The sequence below is a fragment of the Salmo salar genome, chromosome ssa21, assembly GCF_905237065.1.
Source record: "Salmo salar chromosome ssa21, Ssal_v3.1, whole genome shotgun sequence".
Lineage (NCBI taxonomy): Eukaryota > Metazoa > Chordata > Actinopteri > Salmoniformes > Salmonidae > Salmo > Salmo salar.
In genome coordinates, this window is record NC_059462.1 from 9,298,300 (window position 1) to 9,323,175 (window position 24,876).

The 24,876-nt window shown below is 44.0% G+C and overlaps 1 long non-coding RNA gene across 1 annotated transcript; it reads left to right on the plus strand.

Annotated features, from left to right (window-relative positions):
- Positions 1 to 1,332: 1,332 nt before the first annotated feature.
- Positions 1,333 to 24,634, plus strand: LOC106581690 (uncharacterized). The gene is made up of 4 exons (XR_001323164.2): positions 1,333 to 2,204; positions 18,179 to 18,253; positions 18,425 to 18,566; positions 24,594 to 24,634. It is a non-coding gene; the product is annotated as an uncharacterized lncRNA (long non-coding RNA).
- Positions 24,635 to 24,876: the final 242 nt, after the last annotated feature.

Consider the following 24,876-nt stretch of genomic DNA (forward strand, 5'->3'; position numbering starts at 1 on the left):
GCTAAAAAATATATAAAAAATACTGTGGCCTACCATTAATATATCCAACCCAACTCCATTTGTTTCCACTATCATGTATGGGTAACAATGCTTCGAGAGTCGCTGTTGTCGATGTGTGCAGAGGGTTCGGGGCGAGGAGATGGATGGAAGCATGCCCGCAATTTCTACAGCCTAATGCCTCGATCACACCGACAGAGTTATTACATTTTGGTACACCAGAAGTACATTAATTTCCAATGCAACACTGTGTTCGCCTTGCAGCGTTGCAGAGGCAGTTCTATATGTTCTATATGTAACAGTTTAGCTTCCGTCCATCTCTTCGCCCCGAACCCTCTGCACACATCGACAACAGCGACTCTCAAAGCATTGTTACCCATCGCTCCACAAAAGCCACAGCCCTTGGAGAGCAAGGGAAACAACTACTTCAAGGTAAGTGACATCACTGATTGAAACACTATTAGCACACACCCCACTAACTAGCTAGCCATTTCACACTGGTTACACTCCCCCCCTTTTTACCTCCTCCTTTTCCACAGCAACCAGTGATGCAGGTCAACAGCATCAATGTAACAATTTAGCTTCCCTCTCCTCACCCCTAACTGGGCTTGAACCAGGGACCCTCTGCACACATTGACAACAGCCACCCTCAAAGCATCGTTACCCATCACTCCACAGAAGCCACGGCCCTTGCAGAGCAAGGGAAACAACTACTTCAAGGTCTCCGAGCGAGTGACGTTACCGATTGAAACGCTATTAGCGTATTCTCTTTATCTGTGCCATTTGACTCGTCCCTCTGATTATCCTCTCAGCTATGTTTTCAGCTGTGCTTTGCCCTCTCACATGGCTGACTTCCCTAAAAGTAGAAGCAGTCACTCCTCAAGGAGTGCCACTCAGGCATTTCACTTGGACTTCTTGTGGCTCCTTCAATCGCATGTGACTGTGACATAGACACAGACATAGATTTCAGGTGTAACTGCTCTTGATTGGTTAACACATACAGTATGCATGGTCTGTTGCCCTTAACTGGTAGCCCTGTTGTGGCATTTTGAATCAAATCAAATGTTATTTGTCACATGCGCCAAATACAACAGGTGTAGTAGACCTTACAGTGAAATGCTTACTTACAAGCCCTAACCAACAATGCAGTTAAACAAATTTAAAATACCCCAAAAAATAAGAAATAAAAGTAAGAAATAATTAAAGAGCAGCTGTAAAATAACAATAGTCATCAGATATGTCATCAGAGCGCACAACAGAACATTGTACTATCTACACTCGGTTTGTTGTTTATATTAAAACCTTTTCATTAAATCAATTTTAATCTGAACTAAAGTTTTGTTGCTAAGGATTCCACGACGCGGTTAGCCTTTACGGCTGGGACTGCAAGTTTGTGTCCCTTTTTTGCGTGGATTCCGCGAGTGCTAGCTGGCTGTACTACAGACACCTGTCATCGTCGTGGGAAAGACTCATTGTTATCTTTTTGAAAAACAACTGGTTGCAGTAAAGAGCCAATCTGGATACTAAGGAGATCCTGAGGGAAATCGACGAGTACCAGCAGCTTTATGCTATGGAGGAACAACATACTCCATCATGGAAAGCCAACCACCTCACAAAATAACTTTAACCCAACAAAAAAAAGAAAAACAGATAAATCTACAGACACGGACGATTTACTTACCATTGAGGTAGAGGCTAGTGCTCTGGCTGGAATCCATGCAACACTGGAAAAGTTGTGTGAGGAGGTAGCAGGGCTGAGGGGGAGTTTGGAGTTCAGCCAGAGTGAAATTCTCATGCTCCAAAGAGAAAACAAGACACTCACAGCCAAGGTAACAATCCATGATTCCAACATGGATTGTCTACTCAGGGAAAACAGGGTGATGAAGGAGTCGCTACTAGACATACAAAGCCGTAGGTTGCGCGAAAATATTTTTTTCTGGGATTACTGAGGACGCATCCAATGATCCAGAGGGCGTGATCAGAGAATTCATGGAATCCGCCTTGAAACTTCCTATAGAGACTGTAAACAAGGTGGCTTTCCACCGAGTACACAGACTTGGAGCTCGGAGCAACAAGACCAAGGGTCCCTGACCGATCATCGCAAAATTTGAACAATTTGAACACAGTCTCAATTACCAATTTCCAAGGGAGATAAACGAACGTCGTAAAGAGACTGTATCCGGTACAAAGACAACAAAGGGAGAATGGTAAGCATGCCTTTACCCTTATGGACAACCTCTTTATAGATGGACAGCTATTCCGAGACAGCTCCATAACACTGTGGCTGTACTAAATTCAACAGGGACTTCAGGTTAGGAAAAAGGTAGGTATGGGAACTGTAAAAAAATATCTGAACATTATGAAGTGGATATGAACACACACGTACTCAATTACATGCTTGCTTATACAAACGGACTTATACATATACACACACACCTGATCTCGCTCTCTTCTCTCACTCTCTCTTTCTCTATTTTCTCTTCTCTCCCTCTCTATTGTCGAGAACTGTTTTATAATTTAATGTGTTCATTGTTTGTCTATCTTTTTTATGTTTTTGTCTACAAGTTTATATATGTTTACAACAAGCAAGGGGAAGATATCAGAATAGGGGCATTGGGGAATAATAACATACTGTACGGAATACATTTGTATTGTAGTGAAGCCGTCTCTAGAGTAATGCAAGGTCTCTTTCATGAACATGTGAAATGTCAATTGCTATGGAAATGCTGGGATGTGTTTTTCAATTATGTTAAAGGTAATTATGATGCAACTATGATGGTGATACAATATGGATTACAATTATCATCATGAATATTAAGGCTATACTCACTACATGTTACACAGATAGACACTCAACGATGCAAATTGGCAGTTATTATTTATTTGGACATCACACATTATAGTCTTACTTTTATACAGACATTGTACACACTCTCACTATATCACATCCAATATCATACACATCAACCTACTCAGATTTGCTACACACATAATATCTTGTCTCAAGTTTCTAACATCTGTGGCATTGGCTCACAGGCAAACAGGCAAGGGAATAAAACAAATATTGCTAGAACCTATTTCTTGAATTCTAAATATCAGACATTTGAAAGCTCTAGTTTTGACCTTCATAATACCTCTGATGGCAGTAACTTTACAAGCACTAATTATGTTCAATTTAGACTGAGAATAGTATCTAGTTATCCTGTTGGGGGTAGGGGGCAGTATTGACACGGCCGGATAAAAAACGTACCCGATTTAATCTGGTTACTACTCCTGCCCAGTAACTAGAATATACATATAATTATTGGCTTGGGATAGAAAACACCCTAAAGTTTCTAAAACTGTTTGAATGGTGTCTGTGAGTATAACAGAACTCATATGGCAGGCAAAAACCTGAGAGGATTCTGAACAGGAAGTGGCCTGTCTAACAAGTTGTTGTTCATCTTGGCTCTTTTTATTGAAGACTGAGGATCTTTGCTGTAACGTGACACTTCCTACGGCTCCCATAGGCTCTCAGAGCCCGGGAAAAAGCTGAATGATATCGAGGCAGCCTCTGGCTGAAACACATTATCGCTTTTGGCAAGTGGCCGATCAGAGGACAATGGGCTTAGGCACATGCCCGAGTCGACCCCATGCTTTATTTGCTTTCGTCTGTTTACCTAAATGCAGATTCCCGGTCGGAATATTATCGCTTTTTTACGAGAAAAATGGCATAAAAATGGATTTTAAACAGCGGTTGACATGCTTCGAAGTACGGTAATGGAATATTTAGAATTTTTTTGTCACGAAATGCGCCATGCTCGTCACCCTTCTTTACCCTTTCGGATAGTGTCTTGAACGCACGAACAAAACGCCGCTATTTGGATATAACAATGGATTATTTGGGACCAAACCAACATTTGTTATTGAAGTAGAAGTCCTGGGAGTGCATTCTGACGAAGAACACCAAAGGTAATAACATTTTTCTTATAGTAAATCTGACTTTGGTGAGTGCTAAACTTGCTGGGTGTCTAAATAGCTAGCCCTGTGATGCCGGGCTATCTACTTAGAATATTGCAAAATGTGCTTTCACCGAAAAGCTATTTTAAAATCAGACATAGCGAGTGCATAGAGGAGTTCTGTATCTATAATTCTTAAAATAATTGTTGTGCTTTTTGTGAATGTTTATCGTGAGTAATTTAGTAAATTCACCGGAAGTTTGCGGGGGGTATGCTAGTTCTGAACGTCACATGCTAATGTAAAAAGCTGGTTTTTGATATAAATATGAACTTGATTGAACAAAACATGCATGTATTGTTTAACATAATGTCCTAGGTGTGTCATCTGATGAAGATCATCAAAGGTTAGTGCTGCATTTAGCTGTCTTCTGGGTTTTTGTGACATTATATGCTAGCTTGAAAAATGGGTGTTTGATTATTTCTGGCTGGGTACTCTGCTGACATAATCTAATGTTTTGCTTTCGTTGTAAAGCCTTTTTTGAAATCGGACAGTGTGGTTAGATTAACGAGAGTCTTGTCTTTAAAATGGTGTAAAATAGTCATATGTTTGAGAAATTGAAGTAATAGCATTTCTAAGGTATTTGAATAACACGCCACAGGATTCCACTGGCTGTTACGTAGGTGGGACGATTTCGTCCCGCCGGCCCTAGAGAAGTTATGGTAAGGGGTGAAATAAGTATAGGCAGTTATAATTGTAATGGTTTAGCAGATTATAAAAAAGAAGATCAGTCTTTACATGGCTAAAAGAAAAGGAATATAACATATACTGTTTACAGGAAACTCACTTTACATCCTTAGATGAAGCTGCGTGGAAAAAAGAATGGGGTGGTGAAATAATTTTCTGTCATGGACAAAGGAACTCAAAAGGTGTGATGATATTAATTAACAAAAATGTTGATCTGAATGTGCAAATAGTCAGGAATGATTCGCAAGGAATGTGGATCCTTTTGAATATGAAAGTGGACAAAAAAAAGAGATTTGGCACATTAATCTATATGGTCCAAATCAGGATGATCCACACTTCTTCGAAAACATTTAAACAATTGTATTGAACTTACAGGCAACAAATGATCTAATCATTATGGTAGGAGACTAACACAGTGTTAAGTACCTCAATGGACCGTAAAGGTAATCACTCTACAAACTATCATCACCGTGCCCTTAAGGAAATTACAAATATTATGGAAACATTAGAAATAGTGGATATTTGGAGACTAAAAAACCCCGACCTAGTGAGATATACATCAAGCTAGTCGTCTTGACAATTTTCTTGTCTCTTTCTCTCTTGCATCAAAGGTTAAAAAAGTTTTAATAGGAGACAGAATGCGATTGGATCATCATCTAATTGGCATTCACATACAGTGCCTTGCGAAAGTATTCGGCCCCCTTGAACTTTTCGACCTTTTGCCACATTTCAGGCTTCAAACATAAAGATATAAAACTGTAATTTTTTGTGAAGAATCAACAACAAGTGGGACACAATTATGAAGTGGAACGAAATTTATTGGATATTTCAAACTTTTTTAACAAATAAAAAACTGAAAAATTGGCCGTGCAAAATTATTCAGCCCCTTTACTTTCAGTGCAGCAAACTCTCTCCAGAAGTTCAGTGAGGATCTCTGAATGATCCAATGTTGACCTAAATGACTAATGATGATAAATAGAATCCACCTGTGTGTAATCAAGTCTCCGTATAAATGCACCTGCTCTGTGATAGTCTCAGAGGTCCGTTTAAAGCGCAGAGAGCATCATGAAGAACATGGAACACACCAGGCAGGTCCGAGATACTGTTGTGGAGAAGTTTAAAGCCGGATTTGGATACAAAAAGATTTCCCAAGCTTTAAACATCCCAAGGAGCACTGTGCAAGCGATAATATTGAAATGGAAGGAGTATCAGACCACTGCAAATCTACGAAGACCCGGCCGTCCCTCTAAACTTTCAGCTCATACAAGGAGAAGACTGATCAGAGATGCAGCCCAATAGGCCCATGATCACTCTGGATGAACTGCAGAGATCTACAGCTGAGGTGGGAGACTCTGTCCATAGGACAACAATCAGTCGTATACTGCACAAATCTGGCCTTTATGGAAGAGTGGCAAGAAGAAAGCCATTTCTTAAAGATATCCATAAAAAGTGTCTTTTAAAGTTTGCCACTAGCCACCTGGGAGACACACCAAACATGTGGAAGAAGGTGCTCTGGTCAGATGAAACCAAAATCGAACTTTTTGGCGTAAAAGCAACACAGCTCATCACCCTGAACATATCATCCCCACTGTCAAACATGGTGGTGGCAGCATCATGGTTTGGGCCTGCTTTTCTTCAGCAGGGGCAGGGAAGATGGTTAAAATTGATGGGAAGATGGATGGAGCCAAATACAGGACCATTCTGGAAGAAAACCTGATGGAGTCTGCAAAAGACCTGAGACTGGGACGGAGATTTGTCTTCCAACCAGACAATGATCCAAAACATAAAGCAAAATCTACAATGGAATGGTTCACAAATAAACATATCCAGGTGTTAGAATGGCCAAGTCAAAGTCCAGACTTGAATCCAATCGAGAATCTGTGGAAAGAACTGAAAACTGCTGTTCACAAACGCTCTCCATCCAACCCCACTGAGCTCGAGCTGTTTTGCAAGGAGGAATGGGCAAAAATTTCAGTCTCTCGATGTGCAAAACTGATAGAGACATACCCCAAGCGACTTACAGCTGTAATCGCAGCAAAAGGTGGCGCTACAAAGTATTAACTTAAGGGGGCTGAATAATTTTGCACGCCCAATTTTTCAGTTTTTTATTTGTTAAAAAAGTTTGAAATATCCAATATATTTTGTTCCACTTCATGATTGTGTCCCACTTGTTGTTGATTCTTCACAAAAAATTACAGTTTTATATCTTTATGTTTGAAGCCTGAAATGTGGCAAAAGGTCGAAAAGTTCAAGGGGGCCGAATACTTTCGCAAGGCACTGTAACTCTTATAGATTTTTGATGTGGATGGGGATATTGGAAATTTTATCAAAGTTTACTGGAGGACAACTTATTTTTAACTAAGAAAAATGCATTTGTAACTGAATTTTTCCAGTATAATATAGGTTCAGCAAATCCCCTTATTGTTTGGGATACCTTTAAATGTACCTTCAGGGGTCATTCAATTCAATATTCATCTGTCACAGTATCCACAGAAGGTGGCGCCCCTCCCCGGTCGGGCGGCGCTCGGCGGTCGTTGTCGCCGGCCTGCTAGCTGCCACCGATCTATGTTTCTGTGTTGTTTGGTTTTGTCTGTCTAGATCTGCACCTGTTCCTTGTTTGCAATTAGTGTGGGGGTATTTAGTTTGTCCTTTTTGTTCAGGGTTTCGTGCGGGATTGTTTTGTGTCTTTACGAAGGGCTGTTCGTATTTACGCTGCCTGTTAGTTCAGCGTTTTTGGTGGAGCTGTCTATTTATTATTGCCGGGTTGCGCACCGTTCACTTTATTGTTTTGGATCTGTGCTCCTGTCGGGTGTTTAGGCGCACCCAGTATTACGAATGCCTATTTTTCCATACGGTGTGAATAAACATCTGTGTTTTTGAACCTCCGTCTCCTGCCCTTGACTCTGACCCTTCCTGCTACACTGATAGCCGTGACAGAATCCCGCACCACTTACAATGGAGTCAGCAGGAGCAGAAGCACCATCGATGGCAGAGCAGGTGTCTCAACACGCCAGCCTCCTCAACCGCCTAGGTTCGGCGATGGACCAGGTGCTAGCCCGGTTGAAGAGCTGGGAGAGAGGTGCGACCCCAGCCACATCAGCTCCGGTTCGCCATCCTGCGCCCCTACCAACACCCACGGAAGCAAGCTCGAGTGGGATCCGGATGACACCTCCCAGGGAGTTCGATGGGACGGCCGCTGGGTGCAAAGGGTTTTTACTCCAGTTGGAACTGTACCTAGCGACCGTCCGCCCCGCTCCCTCCGACGAAGAGAGGGTGAGCGTCCTCGTCTCGTGTCTCACGGGTAGAGCCCTGGAATGGGACAACGCAGTCTGGGATGGCCCAGACTCAGCTAGGGGCGACTACCCGGAGTTCACCCGCCGCTTCTGGGCGGTATTCGATCATCCCCCGGAGGGCAAGGCGGCGGGTGAGCGCTTATTTCACCTGAGACAGGAGACGAGGAGCGCTCAAGACTTCGCATTGGAATTCCAGACTCTCGCCGCAGGATCGGGGTGGAATGAGCGGGCCTTAATTGATCACTACCGATGTACTCTCCGGGAGGACGTCCGCCGGGAGCTGGCTTGTCGGGATAACACCACCACCCTAGACCAGCTTATAGACATGTCCATCAGGCTGGACAACCTGCTGGCTGCCCGGGGACGTTCCAGTCGGGGTCTGCTTGTTCCACCTCCCAGCCCTCCTGCTTCACTGCCCATGGAGATAGGAGGGGCTGGTTCGAGGAGGACCGGAGGGGCAGGGCCTCTCCTGCACCCACTGTAGACGTAGAGGGCACACTGCGGACCGGTGCTGGAGAGGTCCACCCGGGAGTTCAGATGGCAGGCAGAGCACTACGTCGACCCCTCAGGTGAGTCAGCACCCATCACACCCAGAGCCCCCTGTCGACCACATGTACACCTCAGTTTGTTTTCCAGAGTTTTCCCCTCACTTCCAGTATAAGGCACTAGTCAATTCAGGCGCAGCTGGGAGTTTTATGGACCGTGGAGTAGCCAAGAAGTTAGGGATTCCCCTGGTTTAGTTGGACCACCCATTCCCCATGCACGCCCTAGACAGTCGACTGCTAGGGTCCGGCCAAGTGGGGGAGGTCACAGTGCCACTGGTCATGGTAACGTGGGGGGGCCATGAGGAGCGTATCAGCCTATTCCTCATTGACTCCCCGGCGTTTCCGGTGGTACTGGGAATCCCCTGGCTAGCCACTCACAACCCTCAGATTTCGTGGAGGCAGAGGGCTCTTAAGGGGTGGTCGAGGGAGTGCTCAGGTAGGTGTCTGGGAGTTTCCATCGGTGCGACCACGGTGGAGAGTCCAGACCAAGTCTCCACCGTGCACATTCCCTCAGAATATGCCGATTTGGCTATCGCCTTCAGTAAAACGAAGGCGACTCAATTACCCCCTCATCGACGAGGGGATTGTGCGATAAACCTCCAGGCTGACGCGGCCCTTCCTAGGAGTCACGTGTATCCTCTGTCTCAGGAGGAGACAACGGCTATGGAAACATACGTCACTGAGTCCTTGAGACAGGGATACATTCGGCCATCCAAGTCACCCGTCTCCTAGAGCATCTTTTTTGTGAAGAAGAAGGAGGGGGGTCTGCGCCCGTGCATTGACTATAGAGGTCTAAATTCTATCACAGTGGGTTTCAGTTACCTGCTACCTCTCATTGCTACGGCAGTGGAGTCATTTAACGGGGCGCACTTCTTCACAAAACTAGATCTCAGGAGTGCGTATAACCTGGTGCGTATCCGAGATGGAGACGAGTGGAAAACCGCATTTAGTACCACATCTGGCCATTATGAGGACCTCGCATGCCGTATGGGTTAAAAAATGCTCACGCCGTCTTCCAATCCTTTGTGAACGAGGTTCTCAGAGACATGCTCGGCCAGGGTGTGGTGGTGTACATCGATGACATCTTGATCTACTTCGCCACACACGCTGCGCATGTGGCTCTGGTGCGTAAAGTGCTTGGGCGGCTGCTGGAGCATAACCTATACGTCAAGGCTGAGAAATGTGAGTTCTCCAAACGAGCCGTCTCTTTTCTGGGATATCGCATTTCCACCACTGGGGTGGTGATGGAATGTGACCGCGTTACGGCTGTGCGTAATTGGCCGACCCCAACCATGGTGAAGGAGGTGCAGCGGTTCTTGGGGTTTGCAAATTATTACCGGAGGTTTATCCGGGGTTTTGGCCAGGTGGCGGCTCCCATTACCTCACTGATGAAGGGGGGTCCGGTGCGGCTGCGGTGGTCGGCAGAGGCGGACAGAGCCTTCCGTCGTCTGAAGGCTCTGTTTACCGATGCTCCAGTGCTGGCGCATACAGACCCCTCTTTGCCATTCATAGTGGAGGTGGACGCGTCCAAGGCTGGGGTAGGAGCAGTTCTGTCGCAGCGTTCGGGCGCTCCTCCAAAGCTTCGCCCCTGCGCATTCTTTTCTAAGAAGCTGAGCCCGGCGGAGTGCAACTATGATGTGGGGGACAGGGAGTTGTTAGCCGTGGTCAAGGCTTTGACGGTGTGGAGACATTGGCTTGAGGGGGCATGACACCCTTTTCTCATCTGGACTGACCACCGTAACCTGGAATACATCCGGGCAGCGAGGAGACTTAACCCTCGTCAGGCCAGGTGGGCCATGTTCTTTACGAGGTTTCAGTTTACCCTCTCATACATTCCAGGTTCCCGGAACCGGAAGGCCGACGCACTGTCGCGTCTCTACGACACCGAGGAGCGGACCATTGATCCTACTCCCATACTCCCTGCCTCCTGTAAGGTGGCACCGGTGGTATGGGAGGTGGATGCGGACATCGAGCGGGCGGGTCAGTCAGAACCCACTCCACCTCAATGTCCCGCAGGTCTGAAGTACGTTCCGCTTGGTGTTCGCGATCGCCTGATCCGATGGTCCCACACTCTACCCTCCTCGGGTCATTCTGGGGTGGAACGGACAGTGCGGGGCCTGAAAGGAAAGTACTGGTGGCCCACCTTGATTAAGGATGTTAGACGCTATGTCTCTTCCTGTTCGGTGTGCGCCCAGTGTAAGGCTCCTAGACACCTGCCTCGAGGGAAACTACAGCCCCTCCCTGTTCCACAGCGACCTTGGTCTCACCTCTCGGTGGATTTCCTCACGGATCTCCCGCCGTCTCAGGGGAACACCACGATCCTGGTCATTGTGGATCGGTTCTCGAAGTCCTGCCGTCTGCTTCTTTTGCCCAGTCTTCCTACGGCCCTACAGACCTATTTACACATGTCTTCCGGCACTACGGGGTGCCCGAGGACATCGTATCTGATCGGGGTCCCCAGTTCACGTCCAGGGTGTGGAGGTCGTTTATGGAGAGGCTGGGGGTCTCGGTCAGCCTGACCTCGGGTTTTCACCCCGAGAGTAATGGGCAGGTAGAACGCATTAACCAGGATGTGGGCAGGTTTCTGCGGTCATATTGCCAGGACCGGCCAGGGGAGTGGACGAGGTTCGTGCCATGGGCCGAGATGGCCCAGAACTCTCTGCACCACTCCTCTACTAACCTGTCACCTTTCCAGGTTGTGTTAGGTTATCAGCCGGTCCTGGTGCCATGGCATCAGAGCCAGACGGAGGCTCCTGCGGTGGAGGAATGGGTACAGCGCTCGAAGGAGACCTGGAGTGCTGTCCAGGAGTGTCTGAAACGGGCGGGAGGACAGCACAAGGAGAGCGCTGACCGCCGCCGCAGTGAGGCCCCCGTGTTTAAACCGGGGGACAGAGTCTGGCTCTCGACCCGGAACCTGCCCCTCCGCCTGCCCTGCCGGAAGCTGGGTCCACGATTTGTGGGGCCGTTCAAAGTCCTGAGGAGAATAAACGAGGTGTGTTATAGGTTACAATTTCCTTCATATTACCGTATTAACCCCACGTTTCATGTGTCTCTCCTCAGGCCGGTGGTAGCTGGTCCGCTGCAGGACGCTGAGGTGCGGGAGGTCCCTCCGCCTCCCTTGGATATCGGGGGGGCCCCGGCGTACACAGTCCGGGCCATCCTGGACTCCCGACGTCGGGTAGGGGGCCTGCAGTACCTCGTGGACTGGGAGGGGTACCGCCCGGAGGAGAGGTGCTGGGTCCCGGTGGGGGACATTCTAGATCCAGCCCTGCTGCAGGAATTCCACTGCCTCCGTCCGGATCGACCGGCGCCTCGCCCTCCGGGTCGGCCCCGAGGCCGGCGTCGCCGCGCTGCTGGGGCCGCGCGTCGGGGGGGTACTGTCACAGTATCCACAGAAGGTGGCGCCCCTCCCCGGTCGGGCGGCGCTCGGCGGTCGTCATCGCCGGCCTACTAGCTGCCACCGATCTATGTTTCTGTGTTGTTTGGTTTTGTCTGTCTAGGTCTGCACCTGTTCCTTGTTTGTAATTAGTGTGGGGGTATTTAGTTTGTCCTTTTTGTTCAGGGTTTCGTGCGGGATTGTTTTGTGTCTTTATTAAGGGCTGTTCATATTTACGCTGCCTGTTAGTTCAGCATTTTTGGTGGAGCTGTCTATTTATTATTGCCGGGTTGCGCCCCGTTCACTTTATTATTTTGGAGCTGTGCTCCTATCGGGTGTTTAGGCGCACCCAGTATTATGAATGCCTATTTTTCCATACGGTGTGAATAAACATCTGTGTTTTTGGACCTCCGTCTCCTGCCCTTGACTCTGACCCTTCCTGCTACACTGATAGCCGTGACATCATCAATAATAAAAAAGCAGTTTCTGGCTAAAGATATAAGACTAACAAGCGAAATCCATGAACTAATAGTACAGGTAGATAGCAATAAAAAAATGATACTACAGAGATACAAAATAAGTTAGAGGAAAAACAAAAAGAACTTGAGGAACTTATTGAAGAATGATCTAATGTAATCTATTACAAAAATAAAGCGAACTGGATGGAATATGGAGAAAAATGCACAAAATTCTTCCTGAATCTCCAATACAGGAACGCTAACAAAAATAATTTTCAGAAACTCGTTACTGAAGACGTAGTCATCTATGATTCTCCGAAATATATTTTAAAAGAGGAAGCTAATTATTTTAGGCAGATGTTCTCTTTTCCGTCTCATCCTTTCTCACTGAATGAAGATTATCCTCTTGAGGATACCGTAGGATAGGGGGCGCCACAGCGCATTTTGAAAAAAAATCGTTCCCATTTTCAACGGCCTACTAATCAAACTCAGAAGCTAGGGCATGCATATACTTATTATATATGGATAGAAAACACTCTAAAGTTTCTAAAACTGTTTGAATGGTGTCTGTGAGTATAACAGAACTCAAATGGCAGTCAAAAACCCGAGACCGATTGAAACAGGAAGTGGAATTCTGAATTGTGGACTCGACTTCTCATCTTTCCTTATTAATCACACCGTTAACAATGGTTCAGTGAGCACTTCCTATTGCTTCCACTAGATGTCGCCAGTCCTTTCACAGTGGTTTGAGCCTTATAGAGTCAAAACTCAGTGAATGACACGAGTTTGAAATTGGTCACAGGGGATGGGCCATCACCATTATGACGCCGGCGGCCATGTCTGCCCCCACCTTTGGATACGGTTTTAAAGGCCATGACATCATCCCCCTCGAATCTTATTGGCTCTCTTGGTGTTACAGGCCCTGAAGATTTATTTTATACAACGTTTGACATGTTTGAACGAACCTACATGCGGGAGCATTGCATTTTATTCGGAACTTCAGCCCTGCGCTTGGAGAGAGCCATAGGACGCGCTACCAACATCAGGCTAATGGAACGTGAAGTATGGACTTTTTGACCGAAAATACATCTGTTGTGGACCTGGGATGCTTTCTGATGAAGACAACTAAAGGTAGGCGATTATTGACAATATTATACAAGATAAGATGTGACATGCGATTGTTTCAAAGATGGCGCCGAGCTCTGTATATTAGCTAATTTTCTGAGTATCGCATCTCCTTTTATCGCAAAGTGTGATTACCCAGTAAAGTTAATTTAAAATCTGGTATGACGGGTGTTCTCAAGAGATATTCATCTATAAATGTTAGATTGACAATATACATTTAAAAAATCGTTATAGGATAGTAATTTAGGGAAATGTAGCATTGTTTACCGGGACGCTTTTGAGGGGAAATTATGTAGTCAACCTCAGACAGAGATGTAAAATGCTGTTTTTATATATAAATATGACCTTTATTGAACAAAAGAATGCATGCATTGTATAACATGATGTCCTAGGGGTGCCATCTGATGAAGTTTGTAAAAGGTTAGTGCTGCATTTAGCTGTTTTTTGATTATATGTGATGCAAGTGGTTGGTCGGAAAATGGCTATGAAGCTGCTTTTTACGATGGACTCATCTAATATAATCTAATGATTTGCTTTTCCTGTAAAACCTTTTTGAAATCGGACGACGTGGGTCGATTCAGGAGAGGTGTATCTATAAAAAAAATATATATATATATTATTATTATTTTTTTTTAAATTATGATTTTTTTTTAATGCTAATTGGCGATATGATTTTTCGCTGGATTTTGATCCCGGTGACGGGATGAGACGCTGAAGAGTAAGGAATTCTTTCCAAATAATATAAAAAAATTGAAAATTAACAAATGTACAGAAAGATCAGTGTGAAGGTCAAATTGCAGAGGAAGAACTTTTTGAGGCTATTAAATCCTTTCAGTCTGGAAAAACCACAGGGCTTGATGCCATACCGGTAGAGGTATATCAAGCATTTTTTGATATGCTAAAAGCTCCATTGTTAGATTGTTTTAACTACTCCTATAGAAATGGTAGTCTGTCAGGTACTCAGCAGGAAGGTCTTATTTCATATTAAAACAAGACCCAGATCGGAAATATAAAGACCCAGCCTATCTAAAAAACTGGAGGCCCCTTACACTTCAATGTTGTAATGCAAAAATACTAGTAACATGCATAGCACTCAGAATTAAAAGGGTTTTACCAGGTATTGTTCATCCTGATCAGACAGGTTTTTTACATGGACAATACATTGGAGATAATATACAACAAATACTAGAAATAATAGAACATCATGAAACATATAAGAAGCCAGGAATGGTATTTATAGCGGATTTTGAAAAGGCATTTCATAAAGTAAGACTGGATTTTATTTATAAATGCCTGGATTTTTTCAATTTTTGTAATTCTCTTATAAAATGGGTAAAAATAATGTATAGCAACCCCAGGTGTAAAACAGTAAATAACGGCTACTTCTCAGAGAGTTTTGAATTGTCAAGAGGAGTCAAACAAGGGTGTCCACTGTCACCATATCCCTTTGTTATGGCCATCGAAATGCTAGCTATTAAAATCAGATCCAATAACAACATTAGAGGATTAGAAATCCAAGGCCTAAAAACAAAGGTGTCCATGTATGTCGATGACTCAAGTTTTATATTAAGTCTGCAAGCTATATCCCTGCAATGTCTCATTGAAGATCTAGATAACTTTTCTGTAGTCTCTGGACTAAAACCTAATTATGATAAGTGTATAATATTATGTATTGGAGCCTTAAAAAAATACAACTTTTACATTACCCTGCAGTTTACCTATAAAATGGGCTAATGTTGAAGTAGACATACTCGGTATTCATATCACAAAATATATAAATAAGCTTTCCACAATGAATTTCAATAGAAAACTTGTAAAAATAGACAAGATCCTGCAACCATGGAGAGGTAAATACCTGTCTATTTATGGAAAAATTGCCCTGATTAGTCATATCCCAGTTTACTCACTTACTTATGGTGCTGCCTACTCCTGATGATTTGTTTTCAAATCATATGAGCAAAAAATATTTTGCTTTATCTGGGACGCTAAACCAGACGAAATAAAACATGCCTATCTATATAATGAATATGAATTGGGTGGGTTGAGATTATTAAATATGAAAGCACTAAACCTCTCTCTAAAAGCTTCACTCATTCAAAAGTTTTATTTGAACCCTAAATGGTTCTCAAGTAGATTACTAAGAAAAGCTCATCCATTGTTTAAAAATGACCTTTTTGCCTTTGTGCAGATTCACATATCTCATTTTCGATTAATTGAAAATGATACTTTTTTCAAAGTATCTTTCTTTTTCAAACAAGCATTGCATAGCTGGCTACAATTTCAATTTCATCCCCCTGAAAAGATAGAACAAATATTACAACAACTATTATGGCTGAACTTAAATGTGCTGATTGATAAAATACCTGTATTTATGGGAAAGATGTTTGAAAAGGGTATTTTGTTCTTAAATGATATTGTAAATTGGAATGGTAGAGTTATGTCCTTCATCAAGTTATGTTTTGCTTATCGTGTAAAGGGTGGGCACAGTCAGACAGGGTGGATTCCCCACTGTCAAGACCAACCGGTAGTTTTAGGAAGTATACACTATATACTGTAAACCGGGATATTTGACACTGGTCTGGTTTTTCAAATCCATTAGAAAGTTTGGGATCTACTTCAACTAATCCGGCACGATTCACTTTTTAAGGAGTAGGGTCATTTGAGGTTTTTATTTGGCAGGTGATGAAATGCACATTTTTAAAAACAAAGAAATGTGATATATTTCACTTGCAAGTCATCGAATTTGCTAGGTCATTAAAATCTCAAATTTGTAACTGTAAGAACCGACGCTGGAGATGAGAAGCAGGTACGGAGAATTGAACATTTAATGTAGCACAGACATGACAGGAACAGCGTCAGAACCGGGTAAGACAAAGACATACGACAATTAATGCAGAAGCCGGGGACAGAGCTGGGGAACAGACAGATAAAGGGGAGGTAATAACACTGTGATTGAGTCCAGGTGGGTGCAATGAATCACTGATGCGTGTGATGAGGGAAGCAGGTGTGTGTAATGATGGTGGCAGGAGTGCATAATGCAGGGCAGCCTGGTGCCCTTGAGCGCCAGGGAGGGAGAGCGGGAGCAGGCGTGACAGTACCCCCCCTCTAGGGGCGCCACCCGGCATCCCACCTGGATGAACCTGATGGGCCGGCCGAGGCATGGGTGCTGGACCAGCCGGCGGGGGCATAAAGGCCCGACAAACCAGCAGAGGAGTAGGAGCCTGGCGAACCGGCTGAGGCATGGGAGCCTGACGATCTGGTCGAGGTGTGACAGCCTGATGATCCCGCTGGAACGTGGGAACCTGATGAGCCGGCTGATACGTGGGAGCCTGATGATTCAGCTGAGGCATAAAAACCTGGCGATCCGGCTGAGGTCTGACGTGGGATGGGCGCCTGCCGAGCCAACCGGGGCAAGGAAACCTCTTGAGCCAGCTAGGGCGTGGAAGCCCGACGAGCCAGCTAAGGCACGGACCCGACGTCACCACCAACCGAAACACCAGCACTCCCGATGCTTCGTTTGATGGCTTCTGCATTCTGTAAGAACCAACGCTGCAGATGAGAAGCAAATACAGAACGTTGAACATTTAATGTAGCACAGACATGCAACAGGACAGGGACAGCGTCCAAAACGTGTAAGACAAAGACATTCGACAATTAATGCAGAAGCCGCAAATAGAGCTGGGGAATAGACAGATAGCACCTCAGGCGCCAGGGAGGGAGAGTGGGAGCAGGTATGACAGTAACAGTCTCTGCGATCCTATAGTTATCAGAGATGTTCCCTGATTCAGAGAATCTCCGATGCTATAACTGCTTTTGCATTTACTACAGGCTATGGCAGTGTTTTTTGTAGTTGTAGTCCAATTGAAATGTGCACATCCACTTCCATAAGATTTGTTCTAGGCTACCAGCATGTAAGATAAACATGCACAAAAACACAGGATACCCTTACAAAATGTCACTGCTGTTGGGACAGAGCGCTCGGCCGTAAGCTAGCTACACAACAATGACAGTTTCTCGAAATTTGCGGAAAGAACTTTAAAACGATTTTATACTAAGCGGTAGTCCCTGTTCTCCTGCATTCTTGTTTTACTTTTGTAAGTAAAGCGGTGGTGTGTTGGGGAGAAGAACTTAAAGGAAAGATTTGCTAGGTAGCTAGCTGGCTAATTTTAGCTAGCTAACTTTAGCGCTCTGGCTAATCCTCCATGAAGATGGTACATTTGAATTTTACCTGTTGTAGGTGTTGGTTGTAGCTAGCTAGCTAACATTATGATATTTTGATTTCTGTTTAGTTAATGGTAGTGTGTGTGTGTGTGAGAGAGAGATGATCGCAATTACAGAGAGAGAGAGAGAGAGAGAGAGAGAGAGAGAGAGAGAGAGAGTGCAACGGGGCAGAGATGATGATTATGATCACAATAACTGTCATGTCAACATTGTCATGCTAGCTGTGCGTGTGAGAGCGAGATGGTACATGAATACACAAAACATTGATTGTTTGTGTAAGACAGTGAGCTCGGATAATTCTTGAAACGTATACCCCCAATGTGGATATGAAGATTTTCTTGATTCATCAGAGATCCTTGTATTTTTGTGTATTTTGTATTCGACAATACCACACCTTTTGCCTATCCCTGCCCCTCAACTCGCATTGTAAACGTTACACCTCTCAACTGCCCTTTTCAATTCTTGATTCTGTTTTTGCAGGAATCGTCTAGCTTGGATGGAGGAGGAAACAAAGGGAAGGAGTACAGTAGTTATCCAGCCTGCTGACTAAGAAATGTAAATAGAGCGAGAGAGAGAGCTCTATGCTTTGCTGTCTATCTCTCAGCATCTGGCTGCCTGACTGCCAGATTGCTGAGGGGCAACATAGTCAATGTACTTGTAAGGCTAAGTCAAACTTAGTGAAGACCTTAGGTAATGGTTATTCATGATTTGTCTTTGTCTTTACAGTTCCTGAAACATGTCAATGACCTGATGCATGGCCTGTACCGACGTGCTTGGCCACCCACTCAGTTACCAGTGACCTATTCTGACATATCCCAGGGAATGGAGAGAGCAGAACCACGACTCCTTAAATCCATATTAATTGACAGTAAGTTGAGTGCAAATTGTTGATGTTTGATACTCTGATCTTCAATGTGTATTGATTCCTACAACCCAGCTTTGTAAGAGCTAGCTTTGTACTTGCTATGCTGATGATCATGAACGTTTTTTCTTTGCATCAGCTCTCACTCTGGGATTCCCCAAGAGACATGATATTCAGCTGCCCAAGATTGTCTGATTTTACACAAAAAATGTGGTATCTAGAACCTAAAAGCGTTAATCCGCTGCCCCCATAAGTGAACCCTTTGAAGAAACATTTTTGGTTCCAGGTAGAACCCTTTGGTTGAAAATCCCAAATTGTTTGCATAGTCAACTTACAGACAGCTCTGACACACACACTTGTCCCACCAGACATGCCACCATGGGTCTTTTCACATTCCCCAAATCCAGAACAAATTCAAGAAAGCGTACAATATTATATAGAGCCCTAATTGCATGGAACTTCCCAATTGCATGAAACTTCATATTGCTCAAATAAACAGCAAACCTGGTTTTAAAAAAAAGCAACACCTCGCAGCGCAACGCCTCTCCCCTATTTGACCTAGATAGTTTGTGTGTATGCATTGATATGAAGGCTACGTGTGCCTTTTAAAAAAAATTTATGCAGTTCTGTCTTTGAGCTGTTCTTGTCTATTGATGTTCTGTATTATGTCATTCTGTATTATGTTTCATGTATTGTGTGGACCCCAGGAAGAGTAGCTGCTGCTTTTGCAACAGGTAATAGAGATCCTAATAAAATACCTAACCTGCCACGTAAATTAACCTAACCTGCCACGTTAATTATCCTATCCTGCCACGTTAATTATCCTAACCTGCTACGAAAAGACACTTCTGCTAGTCAAAACCGGCAGACCTGCCCGGAGAAGTCTTGGTTTCCACTAATGCATAAATATTGAAAAGAATCATGTCGCTTCCGACAACCGTGTGAATGCCCCATGAATGTATATGCTTTATTAACCTATGTGTGTGCACATTTACCAAATAAAAAACTTGAAGGATTAAGGGACGAGCCTGTCAATCATGACTTTATGAATTTCCCCTCTAATAAACTCATTAAAATGCCTATATTAATTAACATGGTGGCTACATAATTAATTCCTCTATATAAATGGTGGAACTGTCAGGCTTTCAACTTACTCTTCAAAGTTGTAATAGTAAAATGCACAAGATGCAATTTGAAAATGGGGTAGTGCATTAGCAGTTTTCCTCTTGTTATGTCAGTCATTGCAGACTTTAGGGAGCTATTTATAACTTGTCAGAAATGTCCAGATTAACTAGCCCATGTTTGAGTCACTCGGATATCACATGAACACAATGTCAAAATGTGTAGAATTGCAGGAAATGGGCTTTAAAAAAGCAACAACAACAAAAGAGTATCCACCCCATGGCAAAATGTATCGAAATGCAGGAAATAAGCATTAAACCTGCACAATGGAACCACTGCTATACATGTATAGAAAATTAAAAAACAAAGTAAGGTAGCCTACTTGGATAGTTGATTTAAGTCAACTCCATGATCTATAGAGTTGAGTGGCAACTAGTGTGGGCGGACTGGAGCTCAGATATAATAACATGAAGTTATCAAACGCTACTTATATAAGTATTTGATCCCCTGCTGATTTTGTACGTTTGCCCACTGACAAAGAAATTATCAACCTACAATTTTAATGGTAGGTTTATTTGAACAGTGAGAGACAGAATAACAACAACAAAAATCCAGAAAAACGCATGTCAAAAATATTATAAATTGATTTGCATTTTAATGAGGTAAATAAGTATTTGACCACTCTGCAAAACATGACTTAGTACTTGGTGGCAAAACCCTTGTTGGCAATCACAGAGGTCAGACGTTTCTTGTTGTTGGCCACCAGGTTTGCACACATCTCAGGAGGGATTTGCAGATCTTCTCCAAGTCATTAAGGCTTCGAGGCTGACGTTTGGCAACTCGAACCTTCAGCTCCCTCCACAGCTTTTCTATGGGATTAAGGTCTGGAGACTGGCTAGGCCACTCCAGGACCCTAATGTGCTTCTTCTTGAGCCACTCCTTTGTTGTCTTGGCCGTGTGTTTTGGGTCATTGTCATGCTGGAATACCCATCCACGACCCATTTTCAATGCCCTGGCTGAGTGAAGGAGGTTCTCACTCAAGAGTTGACGGTACATGGCCCCGTCCATCGTCCCTTTGATGCGGTGAAGTTGTCCTGTCCCCTTAGCAGAAAAACACCCCCAAAGCATAATGTTTCCACCTCTATGTTTGACGGTGGGGATGGTGTTCTTGGGGTCATAGGCAGCATTCCTCCTCCTCCAAACACGGCGAGTTGAGTTGATGCCAAAGAGCTCCATTTTGGTCTCATCTGACCACAACACTTTCACCAGTTGTCCTCTGAATCATTCAGATGTTCATTGGCACACTTCAGACGGGCATGTATATGTGCTTTCTTGAGCAGGGGGACCTTGCGAGCACTGCAGGATTTCAGTCCTTCACAGCGTAGTGTGTTACCAATTGTTTTCTTGGTGACTATGGTCCCAGCTGCCTTGAGATCATTGACAAGATCCTCCCGTGTAGTTCTGGGCTGATTCCTCACCGTTCTCATGATCATTGCAACTCCACGAGGTGAGATGTTGCATGGAGCCCCAGGCTGAGGGAGATTGACAGTTCTTTTGTGTTTCTTCCATTTGCGAATAATCGCACCAACTGTTGTCACCTTCTCACAAAGCTGCTTGGCGATGGTCTTGTAGCCCATTCCAGCCTTGTGTAGGTCTACAATCTTGTCCCTGACATCCTTGGAGAGCTCTTTGGTCTTGGCCATGGTGGAGAGTTTGGAATCTGATTGATTGCTTCTGTGGACAGGTGTATTTTATACAGGTAAACTGAGATTAGGAGCACTCCCTTTAAGTGTGCTCCTAATCTCAGCTCGTTACCTGTACAGAGCACAGGGCTTGGTAATGTTCTCTATTTGCGCTGTGATTGGCTCAGTGTTCTGTCACTCATGGGAACACTACGTAGGGGTAGAGCTTAGAAATTCAACCCCTTGGGTGCTGCCATAGAGTTATAGTACTAGTCAATGGTTTGGACACATCTACTCATTCAAGGGTTTTTCTTTATTTTTACTATTTTCTACATTGTAGAATAATAGTGAAGACAACAACTATGAAATTACACATATGGAATCATGTAGTAACCAAAAAAGTGTTAAGCAAAGCAAAATATATTTTAGATTCTTCAAAGTAGCCACCCTTTTCATTTGACAGCTTTCCACACTCTTGGCATTCTCTCAGCCAGCTTTTTCAACAGTCTTGAAGGCATTCCCACATTTGCTGAGCACTTGTTGGCTGCTTTTCCTTCAGTCTGCGGTCCAACTTTTTTCAAACCATCTCAATTGGTCTCAATTGGTTTGAAGTCGGGTGATTGTGTATGAAATGTATGCATTCACTACTGTAAGTCGCTCTGGATAAGAGTGTCTACTAAATGACTAAAATGTAAATGTAATTGTGGAGGCCAGGTCATCTGATGCAGCACTCCACCACTCTCCTACTTGATCAAATAGCCCTTACACAGCCTGGAGGTGTGTTGGGTCATTGTCCTGTTGAAAAACATATGTGCAAACCAGATGGGATGTTGTATCACTGCAGAATGCTGTGGTAGCCATGCTGCTTAAGTGTGCCTTGAATTGTAAGTAACTCACTGACAGCGTCACCAGCAAAGCACCCCCACACCATCACACCACCTCCTCCATGCTTCACAGTGGGAAACTACACATGCGGAGATAATTTAAAAGTTGCGTCATACTGCGGCACACCCTGCGTGCTGCTGCAGCATTCTGTGGCACATCATTTAATTCTCAGCCATTTCTTCTGTTACTGCAAGTTATTGCTAGTTTGACCACCAGAGGGCATCTTTGAGAAGCATTTGATAGTATTCCGTATTGGCATTACCAGAGAATTTAAAACCTTTTTTGTAATAACATAGTATATGGGATTGATTTTACGAAATTTGGCTTAATTAATTTGATTCATATTATAGCGTTTCCATTCAGAGAAAAATGGTCAGTTTGTAAATTCAGACCGTTTCGCTCTCGGGCCGAGGAGTAGGGTTGATTTGAGCGTTCTGGCCTTACAACGGCCGTCAAGCACCCAAGCTAACATTGGCTAGCTTCTTCCAGACACAAATGAGACCATTTTACTCACCCTAGCAGAGCTGGTAAGGCAGTTTTGTGTTAACCAGAGCAGTGGTGACTGTAAATGTGCTGCTGGAAACAATTTAATTACACTTGAATTACACATTACATTTTTTCCGACGTTTACGGACTCCGGCCATATTCAACGGGTGTTGAGCGCTCGTAAAGTAATTATTCTGTACTCTGGTACACTCAGACGAGTGTGCTCTGAAATCCGTGTAGATAGTAGGCTGGACACATGACATTTTTAACAAGGTTCTTTTCTGATAAAAACTAGTTCATTGCATCCACCGTGGAGCCCAGTTTCATAATATGACCATATTTCCCAGCTGCTTACCGTCTTTTTGATGTAATTGTGAAAAAACAGGCCTTATTTTAGTGAATTTTTCACCCTGCCAGCTCCTATTAGTTCTATTGAGCACCGTGGCACCAACTCGCCTTCCGAATGTTCTATTCCCAGCTTATTGTTCAACGTCACAATGCCTGCTTCGCTATTGTTGGCAATGAGACCTGCTCACGTTGTTTTATAGTTAAAATGTAAACAACAAAATGTAAACAACAAAAATAACATTGGAACTTTGCGGCCTTCCCATTGTTTCCTATGGGGGAAATATAGGCATGTCTGTCTATTTCGCCAAATATCTCGCAATGTGTATATTTAGATTTTTTTCAAGTCGGATGTCACCGGTGTGAAATGGCTAGCTAGTTAGCGGGTGCGTGCTAATAGCGTTTCAATCAGTGGCGTCACTCACTCTGAGACCTTGAAGTAGTTGTTCCCCTTGCTCTGCAAGGGCCGCGGCTTTTGTGGAGCGATGGGTAATGATGCTTCGAGGGTGGCTGTTGTCTATGTGTGCAGAGGGTCCCTGGTTTGAGGCCAGGTAGGGGCGAGGAGAAGTAAAACTGTTACACGGGTACCATTTTAATCAGGTGAATCTCCTCTTTGTAGTCATGCAAGTCTGGGCAGCAAGCTCATTTGTCATCGATCGCTAGACCAGAAATAGTCAGAAGTTCTTATTTTTTCCCTACTTTTTCATTACGCAGACATAAGCACAGTTGAAACCATCGAGGTGCGGACGTCGAGGTGCGGACGTTTACTTTCTACACAAGTAGTTTTTTTCCAGTTTCGTCCGACGAACAGATTGTAGTGGTATTGTTCAGCCTATAGATAGCCAGAGCGAATTTATGAAATCACCTGAATGTCCATTGAGAAAGCACAACAACTGTACCATTTAGCTAAGCTAAGAATGACGAGAATAGTCAAGTATAACTACTAACGTTAGGTAGCTAGTTAACATACCAGTACATACTGCTGTAATGATATGCTATGTGGTTTGTAAGGACAGCGTAGCTAACACATTTTCAGCCAACATAATGTGTAAGGTCACTTATTTGAAAAGTAATTACTTTATTACATTGAGTAGCAAGCTACCTCTTTGGTTCGTTAGGGCAAATCTGGTCTGTGATAGGAGGGGGGATTTTCACACCTAGCTCGGCTATTAGACTACTCTTTAGTAAAGGTTGAATAGTCTATTGTTCAGCTATTAGCCCTCATCCCCAACTTGCAACAAATTGCTGTTCCCATCTCATTCCTTTCCCTCTTCCACTCAGCATCATTTTGCTCACGAGTTCCTCGCTTGTGGGCGTGCTGGCAGGATATGGCAGCATCTTCAGTTGTGCATCAAGAATTCTGCATACAGTAGCACGTTTGTATGAAGGTGTGGTTATGCACACATAAATTGTTATACGCTATGGAGGTACATTTGTGTCTTTTTGTTGAGAGAAAAAGCTTTTTTATCTTCAATCAAAAATAATTGTTCTGAAAGCAACTTTTTTCTGACAGTAAGGAAGTCAAAGCGGACACCTACGAAGATGACATCTCAGGTAAGCAGCAATGGGCTGTATTGACGTATCCTAAAAATGACATCTGCTGCTTTAGATTGAACGGTCATATCTCAGTTATTGTTTTCATATCTATAAAAAATAAGCTGTTTTCTTTACTTTCAGAGAGCGAGCTGACCAAGGGGTCGAAAATGTAGATATTGCCAGATGTTCACTGTCCGAGGAACAGGCCGTGGAAGCTTTATTGCTGGCAAAAGTGTCCATAACCAGAGATAATTAAACTG